General features: G+C 32.6%; 1 protein-coding gene across 4 annotated transcripts in view; it reads right to left on the reverse strand.

Moving 5' to 3' along the window:
- Positions 1 to 19,588, reverse strand: part of LOC126776778 (GAS2-like protein 3) — a 68,907-nt gene extending 49,319 nt beyond the window's left edge. For 3 of the 4 annotated variants that reach the window (XM_050499532.1, XM_050499530.1, XM_050499528.1), the window contains exon 1: positions 19,356 to 19,558. The gene's annotated coding sequence lies outside the window, so the exon portion shown is untranslated. Of the gene's footprint in view, positions 1 to 19,355 lie in introns of all 4 variants that reach the window. The other variant, XM_050499529.1, reaches the window with a different exon arrangement.
- Between the last annotated feature and the right edge of the window lie 3,176 nt (positions 19,589 to 22,764).

Here is a 22,764-nt window from a genome sequence, read left to right on the forward strand (position 1 = left end):
AATTGACCAGTTGACCAGACCACTTCTAAAACAGAAAGCAATTCAATGTGAAGACTACTTTAAACGCGGGCAAGTATGTACTGAGCTGATAATTATATAATGCACAGCGACAATTGTAACATAGAGGAGTAATGATGTTTTCAATTTAATACATTTCCTACGAGGCCTATCATTATTGTATTCATAGAATTTATTGTGACATATGTATGTATTGCTATTGCAACAGTAGAGCTAATCTGTGAGCTCAAACTCAACTGGGAACACGATCGAGAAATCCAAGAAAGTGTTGTGGGATATTGACTATTATAATTATAACATTTAAAGGCTACACGCATCAAAATAGTACAACCCTGTAAGTTGTTCAAAGTGTGTACAAAGTGAGTTCTTACAGAGTAGCACTGCAGTAATCATTTCAAAACTATGTACAATAAAATTAGGCAATGCGTTCTACTATCTATGCAACACGATCCTATTAATTTTAAATTAATTTATGAGCAGTATGACGGAGCGTCGCTGTAGAGCAACATTACAATAGTAACGTACGACCAGGGCACGTGGCAGTTTTAAAGGTGCTATAATTTTACGTTTAGTACATTCTCGTTTAAAAATAAACTCATATAAACGGGCTAGCTTGTTATTGATTAAAGTCACAACTATATGCATTTCTAAATATTCTACAGGAATCATTACCACAGGAACTTTAGTATAATAATTTTATATAAGTAGTAATACCAAGAGTTTTTTTAATACAATTATATGGGGGTAAATAATCATTAATAAGGGTAAATTATCATGGGGGTAAATGGAGTTTTCTAGGTGTGGTCCCTAGTCTGGCACACCTTTGCTAATTGCGCTAGTTCCAGTTAGCCACTTATTTATTGCCCTAATGCAAAAACTCATGTGAGACCTACATACATTACTATGTCCCATGTACATGTACAAGCCTAGATTAATTTCAATAATTTGACTTTAAAAATATCTTAAATATAGGAAATAATAATGGAATTGGTTTAAAACGTAACTTGAAATCAACACTTCACTCAAACCAGGCTTTGGTTAAAATATTATTAAAACAAAAAAAAAGTTAAAGTTTAACTTAAATAAATCCTTAGCCATAAGGCACTTAGAGCAGCCTCTCAAAACAGTTCTCACGCTCTTACAAACTCGTCTAAGTTACGAGTCTCTACACTACAGTAACTTGAGCTTACACTTACATAGCGTGACTCATTTATTAGTTGGCGAGCTGTATTGCTTGATTCATTGCTCGCTATCGATTGAAAATTTTATAGAAACGTACAGTCTATTCATAACAAAATTAATATTGGACTCAGAACTCAAATTTGAGTCACAAATTAGAAGTTGGAATAATATTAATATTGTTTAAATAATAAAAGTTAACGACAAATTCAAATAACTAATAAGCACGCTTTTGTCAGTGTTCCATTGTATCGGACTAGTCAAAACAAACCCCATGAGTCAAACCTTGAAAGGCTTACTAGATGTCATTAAAGAAACCACTCCTCTCTGCTCCTTCATCAAACCAGCTCGATTGTACCAAATTCTTGCATTTTAATTAGAATAATAATATGTTTGAGTTTTTGTCACATTTATACGAAAATTAATGTAAGTTAGGTTTAAAATTAACGTCCTTTATTTACTTATAAAGTTTGAAAAATCACAATGACTTCATTACCTGCAAGAATAACATCGACTACTAATGACGACGACTAATGAAAATGTTAAAATATATTATCAAATTGAGTACGTAAATAACCAAGACACTTTTCAATTGCATCATTTCTGACTAATAAATAATTCATTCATATTTATAAACAAGTTATACTAAGCTTTAGTCATTATTTACATAAATAATGACAAATATTTAGTATAATTTGTTTGCTCTATAACAAAAATCAAACCAAACTAAAATAAGCTCGAAACTATTTCGTTCTAAAGCCCAGAATAATTGAAAAAAGGGGGAGATGTCCACAAAATTTACAACTTCCTTCGTACTTATAATTGTAGTAAAACAACTCATACCATACGTGCCAACGTGTACACAACCATACAACCAGCTACTATAAGCTCAAATAACTACGAAGATATTTCACGAGAGCCAACACAAATCTGTCAACAGCAATTCAGATCACTTGCAGTTTCAGCAATTAAGACACATTGCGCAGTCACGTGGCCGTTAATTAATCCCACAAGATAGTAACGGGAATGATATCACTTTGATATTTAACGTTTTAACAAATTTGTCTACGTTATCGTTGTCTTTCATCAAGTTATATTGTTGTGTTCCGGTTTGAAGGGTGAGTGAGCCAGTGTAATTACAGGCACAAGGGACATAAAATCTTAGTTCCCAAGGTTGGTGGCGCATTGGCTATAAGCGATGGTTGACATTTCTTACAATGCCAATGTCCGTCCAAAGTGGGCGTTTGGTGACCACTTACCATCAGGTGGCCCATATGCTCGTCCACCTTCCTATTCTATAAAAAAAAAAAGTCAGACTCTCTTACGTGTTTCATAATCAACAATTATGTTTTTTTAAGTAAAATAACTGATTTAGAGATGTGACAACGTGACGTAATGTAATTTGGAACAGCTTAAAATATATGTACTAAATAGTTACCATAGCTCTAAGAATAAATTTCTTCCAGTTGAAAGACGTTACAAACTAAAATTAAAATATATAAGGCAACCTCTCATTCTTCTCGTTTACTCGCTCGAGTTCATCTCAAAGCTATTTATCAGAGCTCATATTCTGTAAAATGAATTACGTGCTGCATCTCGAATATCCGCAATGCGTCAAATATCTCTGTTCAACTAATGCTGGATCACTCTTGTAAAGTTTTAATTAATTGCCTGCACACAGCCACATTCATCGCGAAGTGCTCGCCACATTATAAACACTGCTTTAAATGCAAAATTCATTACCCATTTAGGAAATTAAAATGTCTAGTACCCAAGTATAAATGCGAAAATGCATATAGAACCGAACAGAAATACGCCAAAAGTTTTAGTCCTATTTATAGTTTTATATAACAATTATATAGTAAAGAATCATATTTTACCGTAACTCAATTGCTAATAGCGTTATAATGGCCGGCATGGTGAGGTGAAAAGAGCTTAAACGGGCTCAGTGCTAAAGATAGCCGCAGTATATTGAAGAAATGGCTCCGACAAGCGACAATTTACACCCAGAGATAGTTTATGATGAACTCCAAGTTTATTTTTAGTAAATAAATCTGTAACGAAAAATATTAACAAATATAGTGTTTAATTCATTTATAATAAGAATATACAACCGTTTAGAAAACTTAAAAATTTCAATGAAGCTACTCTGACTACAAGAGTATGATTTTCCAAATGTACGACACAAGCGAAGACTAGTTTTAAATATGGCACGGCATAAAAGCATCGTTTGTTCTACTACCTCTTGCTTTTGACGTGAGCTTACGGTGCACTATAGCTAGCTGCTCTATGCCAGAAATGGATATTTTTGTTTTTTTTTTTGTTAATGTACGTATGCCGCCTTCTGATGCAGCATTCTATACAAAGCCTATACTAATAAGATCACGTAAACATGATGTCCTCTCTCTACATCTAAAATGTGCTTTAAAAATTGACCTGGATTACACTGGCAATCATTATTTGATGTATTATGATATAACAAACGGCCCAATTTGCTAACCAATTAATATAGTCCTCCTCATCGATCGATCGATCGATTTCGGCGAACCTAGAAATTAATTTCCTCAAACATCTTGATCTTCTTGTAGATGGTAGAGCGCCAAGAAGTCCTTTGAGAAGCGAGAAACGAGCGACCAATTAATAATACTTTTACAAAAAATCATCTTGATTTTTATCTCGTTGCCGGAACAGTCGTCTAAAAAATATATAACTATTTAAAACTTTACTCTTTATATTCTTTTACGAAGCTACAATAAGAACGAAAGTGGAAGCTGGTTATTGATATTGTCTAGACTCTAGACACGCGTAACCGTAGCAGCTTGTAGATTGCTGCCGATTTGCCTCCATGTGTATCCGGCGAACGTCTGCATTGCGCACATTCAAATTATTCACACTTTCATCTTGTCATACAAAGTTATTGTTCCGATAGACAAAGCAACATATTATATTGATTAAGATTTAATTTTTATTTATATATTTTTTTTATAGTATAGGTAGGCGGACGAGCATTTGGGCCACCTGATGGTAAGTGATCACCAACGCCCATAGACAGTGGCATTGCAAGAAATGTTAACCATCACTTCATCGCCACTGCGCCACCAACCTTGGGAACTAAGATGTTATATACTGACTCACTCACCCTTCAAACCGGAACACAACAATATCAAACAGTTTTACCTGCAGTTTTGCGGTAGAATATCTGATGAGTACCTACCCAGACGAGCTTGCACAAAGGGATGGTAGGGACCATCAGATAATCTACAAAGTTGAAAAATAATATATTTGTAATAAATACTTAAAACACTATTACGCTAATCACATTATATAAAGGGACCCCCAAGATCTCATAACAACAGTGCATTACCAAATTCCGTTAAAGCGCCAGTATTTACGACTCTAGATCATTCCGACCGTCAGAAAAAGGCGCGCCTTCCCGTCCGACGTCTTTTGATCTGCTCCTCCATCTTAGCAATGATTGATATCTGTATGGCATAACATCGACTTTTACCGCCTTGGGACCGAATAGCACTTCCCGTTTATACATTCGCTCCATAAACCACTCTAAATTAACCTCATGGGGCATGTTTATATGACTTACACACACTCATGCTCTTATGAGAATAAAATTAACAACTCCCTAAATATATAAAATATTATCGAATGAATGAAAGAATTAATTCATTTAATTATTAGAATATAAAAGCAAGTCTTATCAGATCAGTACATATTAGTATCATATATCTGCGGAGACTGGTGTCTGAAATGGCAGATTTTGTACATCAGGACACCAGGCCTTAATCCCTCATTCGAAATAACATTATTTATACGATCGAAATGCTTAAAAATACTAAAAACTATAAAGTTGAGATACTTAAAGAAATGAATTACGAGGCATTAAGTTGCATAGGTAAGTGAACAAAATAAATATACCTACAGCCGATGAGCAGCCAACGTTCACTCCGCACCCCTTTTAAATTATAGATACATATTAATAATAGATAACGATGAAGTAATTAGGTCCTGTGTACGAGGTGTTTGCAACATGTCGAACCAGTTTCGCTAATTATATGCGAATTAACTTGTAGGAAATCTAAATTGAGAGTTGGTACGCAATATCTTTTTTGTGAAGTTTTTTTACGCTTTGTTTTTCAGTGTCAAGTATATCGTGTCGGTGATATTATTAATATTATTTTCGCAACCTTTAAATGTAAACGTATCATTTATTCACGTATGATATTATTTGTACAAATGGTAAATTTGTTCTTGACACAAAACTTTTAAATAAATATACAAAAATAAACACTGAAACTTAAATAAATAATTTATTATATTTTAATACGAACATAAAAGAACACTTGTGCAAAACATATTCTTTTTATTTCACATCAATATACGATATGTTATGACGATACAGTTGTATTTAAACAATAACTTACATAGTTTACGATCGTTTACATGATCGATGAACCTTCAGATTTTATAAAACATACCTACTGAAAATATTATGGACGACATGTTAAATAGCCAATAAATAATGTTATATTCACATAAAATCTCGAAAAAGTGGGGGACTTATCAGAAGAATTATATTTGAGCGAATATCTATTAACAAATAATTTACTCTGGTAGGATAATCTTAGTGTTTTTTGTCGTTTCTTATGGTTATAAAGCATTCGCGCCTTCATTGGTAGCTTTAACGGAATAGCTATTTCTTCTAAGAATGAAAAAATGTACTGAAAATTATCTGGCATTTTCGCTACATTTATTTATATAAGTAAGCAGATTAGCAAATGGGCCTGATGGTGAGTCACCGCTGTCCATAGACGTTGGCAGTGTAGGAAATATTAACCATCTCTTATAGCCAATGCTTCATCAAACTTAGGGACTAAGATGTTTAGACTACAGATACAAGGGACATCCTTTTACTTAAAGTTACACTGGCTTACCTACCCTTCAAACCAGATAACAACAATACTAAGTACCTCACTCAAAACCATACAAGTATTATGGAATTCATTATATGAATGAACTACCTGACCCGTGCCCACTTCTTTGGGCGGTAAACATTTTTACTTGTGATCGATTGGCCGAACATTAATAAAATTGTCTTGCATATTTGATATTTTAAATTATCTCTTAAACTATGCTACCAAAAAACATACTGTAAAAAATGAATTTTATCTAAATAAAATTTCCTTGGTAATAAAGCAATTTATTTTTCAATAGATTGACGTATATGAAAAAACCGTCTAATAGATATATCATTATATTAGTATTTGATATTTTAATTATCTCAAACTATACAACCAAAAACATGCTGAAAAAAAATCTAATTTTATCTAAATAAAATTTCATTGGTGATAAAACAATGTATTTCAAAATAGACTGACGTGTTGTATATAAAAAAAAACCGTCTAATAGAAATATCACTCAATACATTATGACACGGTCACGGTCCCATACTTATGTCGTATTATCTCTTTAATCATTCGTCCGTTCATTCGTTCGTTCGTTCGTTCATTTACTGGTGGTAGGGCTTTGTGCAAGCTCGTCTGGGTAGGTACCACCCACATAAAATCTTAGTTCCCAAGGTTGGTGGCGCATTGGATATGTAAGCGATGGTTGACATTTCTTACAATGCTAATGTCTAAGAGCGTTGGTGACCACTTACCATCAGGTGGCCCATATGCTCGTCCGCCTTCCTATTCTATAAAAAAAAAAAAAAGTCCAAATTATGTGCAGTAAAAGGGAAAAGCCTTTTATTTTAAAAAATTGAGACGATAAGTATACATATTTTGATAATAATTCATCATTGTTAATAATATGACCAATAAACATGACCTAACGATTTAAATGTTATTTTTTTAATATAAAAACTACTTTTTGTGACTTAAATATAAAAGTTAGACATATGCTGCTGCTGACTTTTTTGTAGGCATTATCAAGCTTTAAAACTTTTCTCTAGAACTCAACCATATATCTATCACGGTTAAGCCAGCGTTCGTAAAAAATGTTTTCATTCGACCGTTTTTTCTCCGACTTACTTTGCAAATCCCACTACCACGAAAAAGTCGTTTCATTGTCAGGTTAATATATTTTTTCTTTCTATCGGTAAAAGAATTTTCAAAATCGGTTAAGTAGATCCACAGATTACCCCCTACAACCTCACACACTTTACCTCTTTATAATATTAGTATAGATAAGTCACATTATTACGATTTTTCTTTAATTAAACAGAAATTAAGGGTTATTTTCATATTTTTAACTGCATTCGTTTGTTTTTTGTACTTTGCTCACATATGAGGTATGTTATATTATGTGCTAAGCAGTCGCCCGCCGCCGCCCGCCGTCGCCGGCCGTCACCCGCTAGCTACTTGCGGCGGCTGCGGGCGTCGTCTCTCATTGTCAGACTACTTGAATACACAATTCTCGCTAAGCAACGACCCTTCACTAACGCAGAAATACTTACATATGAAGGGTTGAAATTCAATATCTCTACCTCGTATGTACATCCAGGGTTGCTGTTGCGCTATATTTTCTAAGAAGATGTATTTTTACGAACGATATATATACTTGGTGATATACTTTGGTGTCGTAAGCAAAGTTGCAATTAAACCCATGATTTTACTTAGTCATACGTCACGTGTCGGGCAAGCACTTTACCACTTCCTAATTTTTTTAGCTAAGCCTTTGAAAAAATATAATGAGTGAGCTCAATACTCGTAGTGTATTGAGAGTATAATTGACGGGATGCGGGCTTCCCTCTCCGCTCAACCTCACAGCAAGGGCTCTTGTGAGCGATAGAATAAATATAATTATATTTAGTACTACACATAATATAAGTCCTATTGTGAAATCGTGCGCCGATAAGCGCACCAGCGACCTGGTAATTAACCTAATTGGTACGAACCCTGTTTGATCCTGACACAGATCATCGTAATATTTTTAAAAGGGAACCGACTATTTTCCACATCCAATACTTCGATACTAATAGGTAATCCGTTTATAATATACACTATTTAATCTCAACTTGGGTGTCTGCAGTAATCAGAATTTATTATTTAATATAGTTTTCTTGTAACACATATAAAATGACGGTTGGATTTCAGAAATGACAAATAACATTTATTCTTTTCTAATTGAATCTATTTGAGACTGACGTGCGAGAAGCCTACACGCTTCGCCGGCGGCGGCGACGCTGAGGAGGAAGTCACACTAGGCGAGTAGAGACGAAAATATCAATATTGGTCCCACGTCCGTCTCCGCTCTGCGTCGCCCGCCGACGTTTTATTGTAAAAATAAACAAACACTTCTGGTGATTTACGAAACTACTATCTGTTAATTTATTTTAAAATTAACTAATTACGTCGGTAGAGTAAAATATTTGTTGAATGTATTGGGGATATTTATTTATTATTACAAATGTTCTGTTGATGTTAATTATGTTAATTACACTATTTAATAAACGATCACAAGGTACAAAGTACTGTGCAGTACAAAGCTCTACCAAGTACCACCACGCAATCGCTAGCAACTTTTCCACGTTGAATAGCTGTTCCGTTTTCTATTTTGAACCTTTTGACTTTTTAATAAATAATCGTTAGTATGTTTTGCAAAAATAAAAATTAGCTAGTTTCTGATAAATCTGTTATGTGCACCAGAAACGGTTAAATCTTAATTTTTCTCAATAAAACAAGGTGCCGAAATGCGCGGTTCTACATAGATCATAATCTTCATGAAACTGTTACGGTATTAACAGGGTTGCCATATTCATTTCGTTTCCTTTCTGTTTTTGCATTTTTATTACGCTTAATTACATATATGAACGTTGACTCAGCAAATATTAATATTCACTAAGGCGCTGCAAATACTGTACATATAACTACTCGACATATTTTTGTGATCTACGTGAATAATTTTGCTACAAACACTGTTTTGGGGCTCGACCAAATTATCTTCAATTATTTTAAAATAAGTACTCAATTTTAAATTAACCAAATTAATATTTAATAATTATAAATAAAATTAAGAATGTGACATATTGAAATGGTAAATATGTAATTTAATACTTGTCGTAGAGATTAATTCAAATAAATAAATAATAACATATTTTGAATATATATTTCAAATTAACAAGGATCATTGAGAATATATTTCCCCTAAGTGCTTTCATCGTCATTGATTTCACGGTTAGCGGCGGCCCTAGACCTGTAGGACCGGTCGATGCGCACGCGCAACTCACCCGACAACTATATGTATTGCACACATAAACACCGCCACAGAACTGAAACTAACTTAATATTTGTAGTCACAGCCAATAAAAGATCTTGTAGCAATAATAAATAAAATAAAAAACATTTCGATCGAGTTTTGCTTTTATGATTTCAATGTATGTATGTATGTATGTATGTACATTAGTTGGAATGGATTGTCACAAAAATAAACCAATATAAAAAAACCGTCCTCTGGTAGATTCATTATGATTTGTTTTCAAGTAAGTTCGGTGGCTGATAGGTGCAATTCTCATAGTAAACAAATTATTCAACTGTTACTTGTAAATAGATCGTCGAGCGCGAGCACTCGTTACGAGGTGTGCGCCGACTTTATTTATATGGGGTCAGCGCACGGACAGCATCGTTACCAACATTTACAACAGTTAAGAAATTATTCACCTATTTGATACTATAAAAACAAACCGATAATTATTATTATAGATAATTTGGTGGTTCCTGTAAATGTAATTTTACCGACTTACATTAAGTTACCTAGTTGTAGGGCCCGACTTGCTTTGCAATGCTTTCAACTTGTTATCAAATTATACGTTAAACTTACGTTGTTGACAAATCTTATTTATTTGTTAAGGAACTTCAATAGTAGAACACAAAATGTGTAAGTTTCAATCTATTTTTAATCTGTATGATAAGTAACTATAAGGTTAAGAGAAAACGGATATAAAGTATTTTAGTTTTGTCATAAAATTTAGAAAAAGAGTTGGTACAAGAGTATAGTCCCCATTAATATCAAATTAAATATATTAACAAAAAAATCCAAATGGAAAACTTAGTGTTGTTGAAGTAACTGTGTCATGAAACGTGATCTATGTAATCAAAGCTAAGCAAATGAAAGTAAGAAAACAAAGCAATATTATTTTCAATACAAACAATTGTATATTTAAATAATCCCAATTACTTATTAAGAATTTAAGCTATTTTATTCATGAGTTGAATTCTTGCGTGGATAATATAATATAACAAAATAAATAAGAATGTATTTAAAATACAATTAAGCTGTTTGTCTAAAATAATTCTAAATTAAGTCTTTGTAGATACAATTTTTAAAAATACTGATCGGACTTTGGTTAGTTTTGGTTGACGAATCAATATGTGTACTTTCTACTAAATTTCCTTTCTAAAATATTCTGTAGCAAAATATAGACTGTTTTTCTGTAATATTCAATCAATGACAAAACGTCTAATTAAGATTTCTAAATGTTATCGTGTGTCACTGATCATTCAGCTTACATAACACTATCGCATTGCATGAAATTGTTGACTATTTTATTGCATTTCGAAATTAAACGATAAATAAATTGAATACGCTATTAGAATTTATTGCACGCCAAATGTATGGCTCTTTAACATTCGTGACTGAATTATAAGGTAACATAAACCTTAATCGGCAATAATAAAGGTTACGTTTTGATACGGCTTTGTGTGATTTTTCTTTGTAATTGGAGACAATAGAGGAACTGAAGCGCGGTGGGCGGGCGTGGGTGGCTCTGGACGGGGAGATGTTGCGAAATTTAAACAGTAGGTCTTAGATGAACTACGAACGCGTTACATATGCATATTTAACACGAGAACCATTCATATAATTAAAAAATTATGTGTTTTTTTTAGATAAATGTTAGTTAAAATTAGTTTTTGTTATTATTATTTTCTTATAATTGTTCTTTAATTCATTTGTATATGTATGAGGACAACATGTATACACATTTAACATTGCGTTGGTTTCTTATAAAAAAAGGAAAAAATAAACAAAGATTCTCATCCTTACTAAACTCCTTAACAGAAAAAAATATAAGAAGAAAGTAAATTTATTCGTCAATAAAAACCATTTGATGTATTACGTTCGCTCGAGTAATGTAGTTACATTAGTATGAGCTGTAAGACGGTCGAACAGTCATTACCCTGTGACAGTACTCAATAGTCTAGATTCCGAGGAGGATTTTACGAGCAAGGGGATCACGAGCGGCCGCCGAGCGAGCGGGCGGGCGCGGTACCGGCAGTCGGCACGCGTAATAAACTACGGTAAAACGAGAACACGCAAACAGTATGGATTACACGGATGTTGTTTTGTGGTTAGAGAGATTTGAATGCGGGCTTCAGAACCTATTAACCCAATGAAAATATTTTGTTAAGAATATTATCTTGGGTCGAACTATTTCTAACCTAACGAAGACAAAATGGTAATTCAAAATTAAAAAAGTTGGTCATTGTTGTACTTTTCAATAATTCACAAAGATTCAGTGGACGTTTTTTATTTCTTTTCTTAATTAAATCGTGGAATTATTACCAATATTAAGTTATTACAAGTTTACAATTAAGTAAAACGAAAATATAATTTGACGTAAACAAATAATTTTTGCATGTTACTTTTGATAAGGAGATAAATGGGAGACAATTGTGATTTTTATTATAAAATCAGTTATAAGCTTATTTATTTTATGTTTTAAGTTTGTGTTGTAACTTGTAACTAAAGGTCAAAAAACCGTTTACGATAAATAACAAAGGAATCGTCTAAGTTAAAATGTAAAAAACTACTTTGTCGGTAACAGATAAGATGAAATGGGAGAGCATTTAATGTTATCTATAGAGATTGGACAAGAAAGTTTGTTTTGAACGATCAGTGTGGAACTTTGCGATAACCTGTGGCAAACTATTACAGAAACAACAATACGTTGAACACAATTCCCTGTAATTATTTTCAGTGAATAGTTATAACTACTCGTAAATCAAGCGACAAGTAAAAATATTCACATTAGTGTTACGCTACTCATATAAGTACCTAATAGAATGAATTTATACAATCGATAGCCAAGTGAATAGAATTAATGAACTAACTTGACTTGAAGGGTTAAAACCGAGCCAGCTCCTCTGAGCTACCATGTTCTAAACTGTAAAGGAAGACTTAGTGAAGAAACCGGCGTGTATGTCCATCAAGTCGAATTTTAGCAGCATGGTGGAATAACTTAAAACCTATAGAAAAATTGTCCTTTGTCCAGCAGAGACATTTCCCAAAACATTATTTATAAGTTGTATTTTAATCCTATAATATTTTTTATATGCCTCGTAATATTTTAATATTTTTCGAATGTGAAGTATTCCAGGAATTCCAGTATTTAAAAACTTAAACACATCACTTGAATGGGCAGCGACCTGAACGCCTCTAGGAGTTCATTAAAACAAAAGCACACGACTGGTAACTTTGAAATATTCAAGCCGTGAGCTGCGAAGTAAAGAAAGCAAAAACTGTATAAACTGTATCTACATAACGCGCGCCAGGACGCGGCATTTCGATACTTATTACTTTAGTAATTGAAGTCATTATCCAACGTCCTGTACTATACCTACATATATGTGCGAAATTCTCTTATAAACCAGATTGAAGGACTGTAACCCGAAGTACGGCGTCGCAGATTTAATTTTTTTTATTCGTAACATTCATATATCTGTTTTGCAATTTATCAAATATTTTAAATAAAATATAAGTTTATTGTTGATATGGTAATCAATGTCAGTCGTACGTCAACTTATAATAATTTCTACCTAACTTTCTATATTGATAGTAAAGTAAAGGTTAAAAATACTCACGCTTTTTGGACAGGTCTGGTCAAAGCAAACCAAATAATTTTTTTTTTTCAATTCAATTCGAGTGGCCATTGAAAAGTTACTTTATGTGGATAGTGGAACTTTTGGCTCCATCATCTGATTACTTCTATTTTACTAAACACTTGTTTTGTCATCCGACTCATATATAACTGTAACATTTTAAATACGGCAATTAAAAGTTAGTTATAAGTAAAAAACAAAAACAATTATTGTACAGATTATTGTTTAGATATTTTTGTTTTATTTTAAAATACTTCTAAAAATGAGAATGGTCTCAATTCGGCTGTATATATTTATAGTAATTTTTATGTTTTACTTATCAGCGACTTCAAAATGTTGTAGAAAATATTATTCTGTTACTTTTCAGTTACTCGCTAATTAGTTGAACTCGTATTAAACTTATTTGTAACAGGCAGACAATTTTGCAAACGACGATACAAGGGATAGGAGGGCAGCTGTTAAGTCGCCAATATAGGTTGATACTGTGAGAAATACAAACCATTTCTTATACCGTCAATGCACCGACAACCACGGAATCGAAAATGTTTTGTACGATCAGAATTAAGTCACGTTAGTGAGTAACATCTCACTCAAACAATTGTACAATTTTAGATCATATTCCCTGCGTCATTCCTGTTACCAGTTCCATAATGATTCTGATGCAATCTATGAAGAAACTTATTTAACTTAGCATTAATTAGGTATGCAATAAACAAATAATAATAAGTTAAAGTTTCCATTAATCTTATTCTCGTAAAGAATCCCATTCACAATAATCAGATTAAATTCAAGTTTTTAAGTAACATCGTGACGAACGGAAGAGCTATGAAGTGACCCAAATATGCCGAAGTGGGACAACACAACGCACAAGTTTTTTCAGTTGTGTGTTCTTAGAAATGCTAGGAAAATACACGGTGGCCGTAACTAGCGCGGCGACGACGATAAATCATTTGTATACTAAAATTAATCTCAAGTTTTCCGCTTTTAATCTCGGACACTAAAATTTTTAATTATATATACCTAATATAATATATACGAATGTGAGTTTGTGTTGTTGAAACAGGCTGATCTAGGTTCATAGTCCGATTCAAAAATATCTTTTTTCTGTTACATACATATGTACTTGAGAAAGATTATTACCCAAGGGCGACTGATCAGTAACAATAAGCGCGGACGAAACAGCGCGAAGCAGCTAGTTATTTAACATACATATGTTAAGTAACTAGCATTTTAATGTGTTGTTGCAAGACCGTTTATAATTTTATTGAAATCATGTTATCAATGCTTGATATGCTCTTATTGAATATGCTTTTACAGATTACATTGTTAATGCTACGACGAATGAATATGAACTTTTAATGTTCGATTGGAGTGCATAGAATTAACATTAATAGAAACAGAAAGTAATTTTTAATTTGTTTTTATTATGATTGTATACCATTTTAAGTACAAATTAATCCGTCTAAAAAACTTTACACAACACACAATGTACATTACGATTTACGGAGTACAATACACTTTTTTTTGTTAACACAACCCAAACGTCAATGACAGGTGGCGCGGAAAAGCAGTTAATAATAATTTCCGGTGCGAGCGACGCGGAGAATTAATTTGATACGTATTCGGTATACATGTTATAACTCTGAACTTAGTTCGGATCTAAACCAAACCGAGTAACTCATCGCTGATTATCAAAATTATTGTTATTCACATTAATCCCATTTAACTTGTTATAAGATATCTGTACAATTTTCTTTTATATTATATGTATCAAGCTTCAGGCAAATGTTGAATAAATTTCAATGTTTCACCATTTAAACAGCTGTTTTAGTAAAGTACCCGCACCTGTGGTATTGTTTTAAAACAAACTCCAAAAAGACGCATTGACGTATTGCAGGTATAATAAATTAATAATTATAACTATTCATAAAATAAAATAAACGATAAAAACTCATATCACATTGTAAATCTATATAATTTACACTAAAAATATCCTATAACAAAACTATTTCTGATAAAAAATGTATTTCCCACGGTTCAAGGTCGTAATGACATAATGAATGAACGAACCGACAACACATTTATACGAGAATACTCACATCCAATAGCAATTATAATATTATTAAACTGCGGATGTACTTTATCTGCGCTAAGCACTAATTTGACTCTATTTAGTATAACATTTGCAAGATAATAATAATATGTTTTTACAAAAGTAGGTATCATGTTTGATCAGATTAACTCATTAATTTGTTAATTTTTGTTTGTATTTACATACTCGTCTACAGCATAAATATTTTATTAAAATTCGCATATATAAAAACAAATAAATTTGGTTGCATAAATTATGTTTACGCATTTACTATTTCTAAACATTTAGAAAGTCTGGAAGATAAAACAGATTTCGATGTAGTTTCTCTTCATTTCGAATTTAAGATATTTGCAACGCTTTATAATACTTTGCATTCGTCCATCGGAAGACTTTTTTTAAAATGATTATCAGTGTTCTTACAAAATATTAAAATAAATCGTCTGACACAACTGTATCATGACTTGTTTTCAATGAACACTTGTCACCAACTTAATCCTCTCTTCAATTATATTAATATAGAAGCTTGCCTGAGCTGACTTTTGACTGAAGTAAAAACACATTAAAATATGAATCTATTCATAGTAATTGCCGTTGCTTGTTCATAAACCTTTATAATTGGTAAAATATATTTGGTATGAAGTAACACTACGATATTATTAAGCAATGTTACATATCTATTTTAAAATATATATTACATTACTTTGACATTGTTTGTTTTTTAATAATTTTATTTACAGCGTCGGTGTGACACTAACATAAAGTAACGGGGCTTAAGACGTAATCCCAAAATATTCGAGATATCTTAGCTTCTAAGTTCTGCTGCTCGTCCCCCGCTGGGCCCTCGGTCGTATCACGACAATTGGTCTTATTATAGCTTTGGTTTACATCATAAGAGACGTAATAAGTACAACTACGCGTTCGATGTTGGTTTAGGTCGCGTCTTATCTTAATTTATTGTAAGCTTACGATTGGTTAAGATCGCATTTGTATAATGAAACGACGACCAAAAATAAAGGATTGTGTTAAATTTATTGACAATTAAAAAATTATTCCTACACACGACTTCGTCAATCATCAAATCCCAAACTAACAAACTGAACTAATTTATACACAATGGAATATTAATACGGTTCAAGACGCGTCGACGAATGAATGGAAACGTAAAGTACTAAATGTTGACGACATTACGTGCAAGAAAAACAAGTTGATTGTATTTTTCTATATTATAAATAAATTATATTTAATACGTGAGTTATTACTTCTAATAAATTTGTTAAGCGAAATCTAAAATAGCCATTAAAATGTTGATATAGTTTTAATAATTGTTATTATATGTAAAATTTTAATATCGACAATGTAATGAATATCATGCAAACTTTCACTTGTGTTATTTATGCAATTCTATCAATAAAACGTAAGTAAATAAAATACTCTTTTCTTCCTAATTAAAGTATAATAATATTATAATACATACTGAGGTAATAGGTATAAACTGAATTTCATTAAAACTTATAAGTAAGTCTAATATTGTAAGAGCGCGTGAACAGAATGAGCTAAACTAATATGTTATGTCCCTTGTGTCTGTAGTTACACTGGCTCACTCACTCTTCGAATCGGAACACAGCAATAATTGGTATTGCAGCTTGGCTGGCGATTATGTGATGAATTGGTGTTACTTACCCGGACAGGCAAGCACAAATCCTTACTACCAAATAAATGAAAATAGTAGACACCGAATAACGTACAGTATTAAAAAAAATGTAGATGAAAGGTATACATTAGTATACTTATAAATAATTTTATTTCATTACTCAATCAAATAAAATTAATTCACGTACAAATTACGTGCATAATCTTATTATGTTATTTTAAGATTTATTATCTCCGCTTTATCATACATATACTAACTAGATTACAAATAAATGAATGTATACAAAAGTTCCGGGTTCAAAGCACTAGAGACTAGCACTTTTGCAAAGTTTTTGCCACATGTACCAGGCTCACAGACATATAAGGAGATGGCATTCGGGCGCACCAGCAAAAACCACGGGGTCTCTATGCAAGATTACGGTGCACAAACTGAAAGCCCGATCTTGATAGGTACATTTTTATCTTAATTTTAAAGGAATAGGGACTTGTGATATAGTATGCGATGGGATGTGTACTTGATTTAAACATTTCACTCTACGGTCACTAAACGCAATACCTGTCTAATTAATCTGTTCTGTCGGCATGTTAAGCATGCTTTTTATAAATTATTGTGTTTTGAGAAAAAATATTATTGAATATTTCTCTCTCTGGAGTCACGTTAATTATCCACTAAACGAAGTGTAATGTTAATGTAAAGTTACCTAACAGAAGCAACAGTTCATAACTTCCACGTGACCAACACAAAATATAATGTAAGGTTCTCTCAATAAACAAAATACTAAACAAATCGACTAATTAGGAAAGTTAAGGTAGCTGTGGAATATTTTTAGCAGTAGATTAATCTAAGTTTTCGTCAAAAATTAATAAAGCATACGAGCGAAGTTTCGAACTACGAATAATACAATAAATTTACATTCCATTCAATGTAATATAATTATTAAATATTATTTCCCAGTACTTATTAGATCTCAAATAGTTTCATGCGATTGACTAAAATACAATGTCACGCTCTTAACAGGCTACGCTTAATAGCTTAAAAATAATCGCTTATTAATATTTAATTACTTGGATGTTAATATTAATTTTATACTTTCCGAAAATTGACGTTAATCTGTATGAAATTGGTAATTATGTCAATGTCATATAAATAATTACCGTACCGTAACAGCCTGTGAATGTCCCACTGCTGGGCTAAAGGCCTCCTCTCCTCTTTTTTTTTTTTGAGGAGAAGGTTTGGAGCTTATTCCACCACGCTGCTCCAATGCGGGTTGGTAGAATTCACATGTGGCAGAATTTCAGTGAAATTAGACACATGCAGGTTTCCTCACGATGTTTTCCTTCACCGTAAAGCACGAGATGAATTATAATCACAAATTAAGCACATGAAAATTCAGTGGTGCTTGCCCGGGTTTGAACCCACGATCATCGGTTAAGATTCACGCATTCTTACCACAGGGCCATCTCGGCTTTTTTATAAATAATTATTTAAATCTTAAATAAATGAAAATTAAATCCATTGTTAAATGAGGTAAACTGTAAAGCATACCAATAAAGAGTGTAAGGATTATATATAATAATATCCTAGCATTATTTATTCAATAAATTATTCAATGAAATATTATACTTTTGATGCTAAAAAGTATAATAAACCTACAAGCTTTAGATATATTGTCATGAAATATAATAAATTGAAACGTATTAATATTGGACCTTTTTAGATTAAAAATCAATGGTATATTATATTAATAGTATATATCTAGATAGTATGCCGTTTGTTTTCTACCTATATTTATATATATTTTTCTATTTAACGTAATAAAAATTGTCGTATATATCAATTGATATATTAAAATACCGAGACCTTTTAATATCTATTGCGTAATTTCAGTGTTATTTTTCAATACACGAAATAATATAATATATATTTTTTTAATTTAAAACCCTGCACAAAATATAAACGAGCGCGATTGTTTGAGACAAATACCCGTCTGTCTACCTGAGCAATATAACAGTTAAAACACAATCTTATCGAGGATTGTAAATGAATAGGAAAAATATTTTACTCTTTTACAATCGTTGTTCATTACAATATTATTGTTTACGAATTTTTGTACGGCCATTTTAGAAATTCTTAAAACTATTCTGAATAATATTAAGTACATATTTAAATGTAATAAAACTATTTACTGGTATATAACCAAAATAATATAGCGTATTGCAATTGTATTGTATTCATATTTAAGTAAAATTCACTGCTAATGTAAAATATTTAACTATGTAGTGACTTAATAATGTGTTTTACTATTTCTAAGAGGTAATCATTATTTCAACGTTCCAGATAATAATAATAATAATACTTAACATATTCTTTGTGGAATAGAAATTTCATAATAAGCTATCTAATGATAAAAAAAATCGTTAGTAAAATATGGTAAACAAAACATGTATATCCATAATAAATAAATCACAAAACGTCAAATAAATTCAGAACCTACCTTCGTAGAATCTAAACAACTAAAACTTACCAAAAATCAAATCAGTTATCGTTTCCACTCATAACTGCAGTTCCACTACAGTGCTTAAACGTCACAGAACTCTCACTCACTAATTAATTTAAACTTTAAAAAAATCCGCGTGAATTATTACGATAGTTGCGGCAATTACACGAAGCGCAGAAATTTAATACACGTCCACACCGCGCGACGTCCGCGTGCAATATGACAATTGACAGCCAGACCGCACGGCCAACACTCTATAAACCTATGTAATAACTTAGTAGTTACTACAGTTTACAGTATGCTAAGTACATAGCTACTATATATACAACTATACATTAAAGATATATTTTTTTAAATGTTTACAAAAATAACGGAATAGATAAATAAACAGAAAAATTGTTGAATTTTTTTATAACCGTTTGATGATTTTAATTCAAAATAAAATGCTCGTTTGTTTATAAAATTTGCATTCAATTGTTTTTACGTGTGGTATAAAGTTAGATTCATAAACGTCCTATAGTTTATTAAAAGATTCCCAAAAAAATGTTAATTTTTTTTTTAATCCAAAGATGAGACACGACTCACGAATACCAGTGCATTTGCTTGTTATTTGTATTCATTCTACATTTACTACTTACGCTATTTAAACTTAATCCCTTATCTTCTGAAAAGGTAAAAGTTAGTTACTGAGTAGCATCATTATTGTTAGCAAAGCGCGGCTAACTTTATGCCTAAATACAAAAATATATTAAAAGAAGACGCTGTAAATATAACATACATATATCTATATACTCTTATAGCTTCCTCTCACCAAGGATGTGCGTGTGAAGAGAAAACACCAAGGATAATATTATTAAATGACATAATTACCGAGTACCGTTAAAACAAAGTGCATTTAATTTTAATACGCATTACAAAAGAAAGTGCTGAATCTTATGCGATTATACTTCTTAATTCTGAATTCTTTTCGAAGACGCTCAGTAAGACTTCAATAAGTGTATTTGTATCAAGCAAGGCGTTAAACCTTGTTCATACATCTATCTCAATAGTATTAAGAATTTGATTTCATAGCCGTTTTAAAAATACATCTTAAGTTAACAACTTTAAGTAAGACTTAATTTAACATATCTAGAAATATTTAAAATATAACGACGAGACCTTAAACTAGGGCTTAGCGGTAGTAATTATTATAAATGCTCTTAAATATAAATAATTTAGAGAAAAATAATGTTAATAGTAAATATGATTTTGCTAAAAGTCAGCAGATTGTATACGAAAAAAGAAATATAATATTCTGTCGCTCGGCAGATGTGTAACGTCTGGGCAACGAGTTATCCTTTTGCAAAAACGTAATTCATAACCTTTGTGGTTGGAAAAATAAGAGTCATAATCAGAAGAGTGATAATAATTTAATAAAACATCGTCATTTTGTGTTCAACCTAGTGTCGAAGACTCAGACTCGTGGGAGCGGAAGCTAAAACAAAACCTCGCTGTTTTTCATCGGTCAAATGACTGTGGGACAATACTCGTGCTCGCACCCCGCACCCCGCACCCCGCGTCCGACGTAACATTGAATAACGTATCTTCATATAATAATTAACTGAATGTGTGAGCGTATATTGTTTAATCCTTTTGTTAATCAACTTTCGCCACTTAACGTGATAATTCGTTGTATTGCGTAACGAGGCAGATGAAGACATTACTTACTTTAGTTTTAATTGTTATGCCATTATTACCATTATAATTGCAAATTAAATTGATACAGATATTTTAACAAAAAGATATTAATAAAAGACGTAAGTATTTATTCAAGTAACAGAGACAATGTTAGTAGGTGACCGGTGCACTGGGTAACCGCCCAGCAGACGTTGGATGCGAATGCGAGCCCCGCGTAGCGCACAGAGAGCAGATCCTAGTCCGCGTGGTCGGACAAGACATCTATGAGTAATCGTATCAGCGATGCTCCACAGGGAATCGGTGTGAAGGGCCGTAGCCACCTTCTGAGAGACCGTCATGGTCCAAAAGAAGACGGTGAAGCGGGAACAGGAAAGGATCAAGCCGCTCGGCGTAGTCTCAGCACAGCCCTGATGTGTAAGGGGGGCCTCGCGTGTCCTATTTCCGTCCTGAGGAGGATGGCAGGCGAAATGGCCTCGAGAAATGCGAGTGGGCAATATTACCTTCGCCCCCCGAGACCTGCGTTATGTCCCGCAGCCTCTCCGATTCGTGAGGACCCCATATACCCGGTGCCTACCCCAAGAGAGCCCCCAAACGGGTAGAATAAATAGTGGTCATCTCCGTCAACAGCACTATAAGATATACTAACACCGCCAATAGGAACAAATATACAATGTTCCTTGCGCCGGCTCACACAAACGGGAACAACTACAACACATTAACTGGAATTTATCTACTGAGGATGCAATATATCACAATAGAAGTTGTTCGAAATACATAAGTCATGCATATTGCATATTTAAAATTAATATTTTCTTTTTGAGTCACTGACATCAATAACAACTTAAATTAATTCTCTGTACCCGTACCTATCAATTACAATAACCTGTGTTAATCCCATAACAGTCGCCATTAATAATGACGATTACGAATGACTGTAATTATATTTTCCATTTTAGTGAAATAGCCTTTACAAGGATAGCTTATAACGCGCCATGATTCACGAGGTGCATACTAATAAACATAATTGCTTGTATAATGTTTGTAGATGTGTGGCGGACGGTAGTCAACAGGTGTGGTCGGCTGACGGCTCCCCACGCCCGGTGGTGCGCTGCATGCGGAAGTCCGTGACCAGACTGACACACCCTTAACTTACCTGGATGTTTTTACGTGATTATGTCCCACTCACTATCTTTTAGCCATATATTCGATTACTTTACATAATAATAACCTTAATTTATTTTTAATTTGAATTAAAATAGTCAAAATTTAGGATTATTGTAAAAAGTCGATGAATTTGTTAAGTAAGAAACTTTTGTCAGGCTTATGTTTCGTTATGTTATGGTAAAAATTAAAGTAAATATTCACATCCTACGTCCTACAATACTATAAAATACTATTATCTCAGTCGCACTACTTTGCATTTCGTCCTTGATTGCATTGCATTCAGAAAGGTCATATATTTTTAATCTTATGTATGCATGCTTTAGGCTTTGTTATACTAGTATATTATCGTGATAAAAGAAGTAAGAGGGTGGCGACCAGTTAAAAGTCCCTGCGGATCAACTTCCTTCTCCAAAGTAATATTAATCAACATCTTCCAGACTGTGTGAGGCATATGTTTGTAAACAATCAAGCTAAATCCATCTTTATTTTAAAGTAACATGAATGATTTTGCTGTACGATATTTATAAAATAGCGCATAGTTGATGCAGCCTCCGGAATCCCGCATTGCAGTCACAATGTATACATTATCAATAGC

Source organism: Nymphalis io, chromosome 21, assembly GCF_905147045.1.
Source record: "Nymphalis io chromosome 21, ilAglIoxx1.1, whole genome shotgun sequence".
Lineage (NCBI taxonomy): Eukaryota > Metazoa > Arthropoda > Insecta > Lepidoptera > Nymphalidae > Nymphalis > Nymphalis io.